At 49.2% G+C, this 5,842-nt stretch overlaps 1 pseudogene; it reads left to right on the top strand.

Annotated features, from left to right (window-relative positions):
- Positions 1-2,114: 2,114 nt before the first annotated feature.
- Positions 2,115-2,807, top strand: LOC100611523 (bcl-2 homologous antagonist/killer-like; annotated as a pseudogene).
- The last annotated feature ends 3,035 nt before the right edge of the window (positions 2,808-5,842 follow it).

Raw genomic sequence — 5,842 nt, 5'->3', positions numbered from 1 at the left:
TCCATTTATTTCAAGACCCTTCTTGGGCATCTTTTCCACTGCCATTTGTAGCTGAGCTGTTTGAGAAATCAGGGTAGTCAAGTTACAGATGTAGCCACTGGCTGGGGATCAACCTAGACTCATGATCTTTTGGGGTCATGAGGTGAAGGGAGAAGACTACTTTCCCTATACTTGGTCTATGTCCATGAACTCCAGACTTTAGGGGAATTGCTTTATATTAGCCAACTTAATGTCTAAAGTGCTAAATAAATAAACAGGTGATCTCTGGGGCCAAACTGCCAAAAGTAGCTCATACCTTCCTGCCTCCTAGAAGCCCTTTCAAAGAGGACATCAACAAACAGGTCGTTAGGAAAAAGCAAAATGTGGCTCACTTTGCAAATCTCACTTTTCCTTCAATGCTTCTTTGTCCCTATGGATTTCAACTCACTCCATTTGACATTCTCAGTTCCTTTGATAAGAAGTTCTTAGAAGCTTATGGCAACTCAGACCCGCTGAATCTGGAGGCAGGTCTGTAGGAATTCTGGTAATTAGTTAAACAACCTTGAACAAGTTGTTTCACTTCTCTGAGTCTCAGTTTCTCACTCAAAAATGGTGAATAATTTGTAAGACTTTGCTAATAATCTACAACTCTACAAGAGGCAATAGGGTACTGTGGACAGAGAGCAGGCTTTGGAAACACACAAGACTGGGTTTAGATTCCTGCACTCCACCCAGTGTGTGACTTGGCCAAGCTTCTTCACTTCTCTAAACCCCCATCTGTGTATCTGTACAGGAATGAATGAATGAGTATGTGCAGCCAAGCTATGCAAACTCCAGGTTAAAATATTGCCTTGGGTTTTTTAGTAAATTGTTCAAGCCCATGACATTCTAGCAGAAAAAGCCTAGTGTCTCTTTCTTAAGGTGATTGTGTCCATGTGTTTTCCAGGAACTCTAGGGTTTACTCAACCCAAATTCACCCTGCCCTTGACCAAATGGCTCACCAGCTTCACAGGATGCTGCTCTGATGACACACCCTGCAGTCAGCATCTGCCCCTGCAGCTAGAATGGATTTCTGAGTGGGCATTAGCTGGGGGATACCACATGGGCACCAATGTCACAGATCTTCTGTCACATTCCACCCTGAACCATTGCTTCTCAAATCATAATCCCTTGGCAGGACAGCTAGGTGCAGCACGCATGACACAAACACCAGCCCTTGCCTACAACCTCAGCCACTATCTTGAGTCTGAGCAACTAGTCTAGTGGCAGCTGCGCCCTTCCTTTTCAAGAGAGTTCTGGGATCAGATCCTTTCACAAACAGATCCCTCCCCACCTGCCTGTTGTCCAGGTCTGCAAACTGAAAAGTGAGACAGCATTTGCTAAGCCATATTTCAAAAAGTTTGGTTATACCTTCATCTCGGGACAACAAGTGCCTGCTTAAGAGCCTTATGTTTGTGTAACTGGTATTTTTTTTTCCCCTGACCTTCCAAGGCCTAGTCTACTTTCTCCCTCCCTAGCTGAACAAAAGTGAAGTTGAAATAATTTGAACTACCCCTTTTAGTGGGCAGTCCATTTGATTTTTACCTTAGCCAGAGCCTTAATTTGTCCATGTGAGCATAGCAGTACCTTGCAGCACCTGAGGCACAATACATTGTTTAAAGAGTGACAGTGCGTCCCATTCCAATGAGAACCACACTCAGAGCAAAGGTTCCCTCGCCTGTGTGGAGAGTGACCCATGGTAGAGAATTTGCAGACTTCGTTACCTCTTCATCAGTTGAAAAATCTGTTTATTCATTTATGTATTTAATTTTCCCTATCTAAGCCAGGGATAGTCAAACATTTTCTGTAAAGGGCCAAGTAGCATGATAAATATGTTAGGCTCTGCAGGCCACTTACAGTTTTGTCATGTATTCTTTTTTGCTCCCTGTTTGTATTATTTTGTTTACGCTTTAAAAATGTAAAAAAACAGATGATCACTGGAGTCTCACGGGTCCCTCGGGCCACACAGGGACAAGCAAAGGCTACATCCAGATACCAGAAATGCACTGACGCCCGTTCCTGGAAGCTGGGCTCCCACTCAGCCCCTGGGAGCAGCAGCCTCCAGCCCCTTGGGACCTTCAACTCCACCCTGCTGACCCACGCGGGTTGAGCCAGCATCCCTGGAGGCTGACACTGTCCTCCACTGAGACCTGAAAAATGGCATCGGGGCAAGGCCCAGGGCCTCCCAGGCAGGAGTGCGGAAAGCCTGCCCTGCCCTCTGCTTCTGAGGAGCAGGTAGCCCAGGACATGGAGGGGTTTTCCGCAGCTACGTTTTTTACCACCATCAGCAGGAACAGGAGGCTGAAGGGGCGGCCGCCCCTGCCAACCCAGAGATGGTCACCTTGCCCCTCCAACCTAGCAGCACCATGGGGCAGGTGGGACGGCAGCTCGCCATCACCAGGATGACATCAACCGGCACTATGACTTCGGAGTTCCAGACCATGCTGCAGCACCTGCAGCCCACGGCAGAGAACGCCTACGAGTACTTCACCAAGATCGCCTCCAGCCTGTTTGAGAGTGGCATCAACCAGGGCCGTGTGGTGGCTCTCCTGGGCTTCGGCTACCGTCTGGTCCTACATGTCTACCAGCACAGCTTGACTGGCTTCCTGGGCCTGGTGACCCGCTTCGTGGTCTTCATGCTGCAACACGGCATCACCCAGTGGATCTCGCAGAGGGGCGGCTGGGTGGCAGCCCTGGACTTGGGCAATAGTCCCATCCTGAACGTGCTGGTGGTTGTGGGTGTGGTTCTGCTGGGCCAGTTTGTGGTAAGAAGATTCTTCAAATCATGACTCCCAGGGGTGTCCTTTGGGGTCCCAGCTGTGACCCCTACCTGGACTTAAGCCAAGTCTTTGCCTTCCCCACTCCCTTGCAGGGGTCACCCTTCAAAAGTACAGAAGCTCTAGCAAGTGTGCACCCCCGCTGCGGAGGGCCCCTGCGTGGGGGCCAGTCAGGCTGCAGAGGCACCTCAACATTGCACGGTGCTAGTGGGCCCTCTCTCTGGGCCCAGGGGCTGTGCCCTCCTCCCTCGGCTCTCTGCGACCTCCTTAGTCTTGTCTGCTAGGCGCTGCAGAGACTGATAACTTGGGGGAGCAAGAGACGGGGAGCCACTCCTCCCCAGTAAGTGTTTAACGGTTTTAGCTTTTTATAATGCCCTTGGGAGAGCCCATTCCCACCATTCTACCCAAGGCCGGGATGTCTGGGGTGTAGGGGTTGGTGGGTCTACCCTACGTTCCCCAGGATTCAGCTATTCTGGAAGATCAGAGCCTAAAAGCTGGGACTTGATCCTGGTCCTGGCCCTCCCTAAGCATCATGTGTCCCAGGAGCAGGACTGACTGGGAGGGGGGGACCAAGGTCCTACCCAGCTCTCCCCCTGCCCCCATTCCTCCCTCCGGCCATACTGCCTTTGCAGTTGGACTCTCAGGGATTCTGGGCTTGGGGTGTGGGGCGGGGTGGAGTAACAGGCCAGAGCTGTCTGAACTTATGTGTCAGAAGCCTCCAAGCCTGCCTCCCAAGGTCCTCTCAGCTCTCTCCCTTCCTCTCTCCTTATAGATACTTGCTCCCAACCCATTCACTACAGGTGAAGGCCCTCACCCCCATCCCTGGGGGCCTTGGGTGAGTGATGCGCTAAGGCCCCTCCCCGCCCAGACTACAGGGCTTAGTTTAGGGCTTGGTTTGTTATTTCAGGGATAAGGAGTAGGGAGTTCATCTGGAAGGTTCTAAGTGGGAGAAGGACTATCAACACCACAGGAATCCCAGAGGTGGGATCCTCCCTCATGGCTCTGGCACAGTGTAATCCAGGGGTGGAGATGGGGAACTGTGAATACCTGAACTCTGTCCCCCGACCCTCCATGCTCCTCACCTTTCTGGGTCTCTCCTCAGGGTGGGGGTGAGAGTACCTTCTCTATTGGGCACAGCCTAGGGTGTTGGGGGTGAAGGGGGAGAAGTTCTTGATTCAGCCAAATGCAGGGAGGGGAGGCAGAAGGAGCCCACAGGCCACTCCCTATCCTCTGAGTGTTTGGAAATAAACTGTGCAATCCCATCAAAAAAAAAGGAGAAAAAAATGTAAAAAACATTCTTAGCTGTAAGCTACTTATAGGGGGATAAAGACAGGACAGTTAATGGACACAAACATACAGTTAGAGAGAAGAAATAAGTTCTGTCCAGGCGCAGTGGCTCACACCTCTAACTCCAGCACTTTGGGAGACCAAAGCGGGAAGATCATTTGAGTCCAGGAGTTCGAGACCAGCCTGGACAACATAGCAAGATCTTATCTCTACAGAAAATTTAGAAAAAAGAAAAAAACTAGCCGCACAGGTCTGCAGTCCTAGCTACTCGGGAGGCTAAGGTGGGAGAATCCTTGAACCCAGGGATTTAGTTTGAGGTTGCAGTGAGCTATGATTGCACCACTGCACTCCAGACTGGGTGACTGAGTGAGACCCTGTCTCAAATATAAAGAAGGAATAAGTTCTAGTTTTCAATAGCACAATAGGGTGAGTACAGTTAGCAACAACATATTGTGTATTTCAAAATAGCTAGAAGAGAGGATATGAAGTGTTCCCCAAACAAGGAAATGATAAACGTTCGAGGTGATAGATACCTTAAATACCCTGATTTGATCATTACACATTCAATGCATGTATCAAAATAGTACATGTACCCCACAAATTTGTGTAAATATTATGTATCCACTTTTTAAAGTTGGCAGAGCCCAAAAGCACTACTATGGCTTCCGGTGGTCACTGTGAGCACTGCCAGCTCAGCAAATGTAGCACCCAAAATCTGGGCAATGTGGGAAATTGGCTTCATGGCAGCTATGGCTTTGCCACTGATAGGAATGATTTCCAGAGATACTTAATCCTCAATTCGGGACTCTTTGCTGCAGGAGTTTGGCTGGCCAGGAACATGAGTGACAGTGACCTCTTGGCACTTCAGCTGGCGGTGTAGCCAAGCAGACAAATGGAATCTTGTGCTGAACCCAAACCTTCTAGAAACAGAGCCTGTGAGCATCACAAGATATGCCCTGATGGAAGCTGAAGTTTAATTCAGCTGAGCGCTTGCCTCTTTCCAGCCTGGTTTCTTTTTGTTCCTTGAGTCCACTCAGAATGCCATTCCCTGGCCAGCAGCCAGCCTTTAGTGACTGTCTCTGTTCTGCAAAGCTCTGTATATAGTTACTGAGTTTCTGCAGGGGGTGATCTTTGCTCTTGTCCTAAGAAATAACTACAGTGTTTTAAGAAATATTTGAGGCCGGGTGCAGTGGTTCACACCTGTAATCCCAGCACTTTGGGAGGCCAAGGCGGTGGATCATGAGGTCAAGAGTTTGAGACCATCCTGGCCAACATGGTGAAACCCCATCTCTACTAAAAGTACAAAAATTAGCTGGGTGTGGTGGCGGGCACCTGTAGTCCCAGCTACTCGGGAGGCTGAGGCAGGAGAATCGCTTGAGCCTGGGAGGCAGAGGTTGCAGTGAGCCGAGATCACGCCACTGCACTCCAGCCTGGCAACAGAGCGAGACTCCATCTCAAAAAAAAGAAAAAATAAATAGTTGAAATAAAGACTGCACATAAAGACAAAAAAAAAGTTTATAAAGTTAAAAAATCAAATAAAAAACAGGCTCCAGGCTGGATTGGGCCCAGAGGCTGTAGGTCACAGACCCCCAGCCAATGACTTCATAAATCCGGATGTTAATCAGCCTCACCTGGGAATTTGGGGAGGGGACTCATTTTAAAACAGTTTCCTGGATCCTAACTCAACCCAGAAAATCAGACTCTTTGATCTAAATTCTTAAGCTCCCTGGTGATGATGATGGAACAAGTTTATGGCTGAC

This window comes from Pan troglodytes, chromosome 9, assembly GCF_028858775.2.
Source record: "Pan troglodytes isolate AG18354 chromosome 9, NHGRI_mPanTro3-v2.0_pri, whole genome shotgun sequence".
Lineage (NCBI taxonomy): Eukaryota > Metazoa > Chordata > Mammalia > Primates > Hominidae > Pan > Pan troglodytes.
Note: the sequence above shows the minus strand (reverse complement) of the source record. Positions and strands in the feature narration are given on the sequence as shown.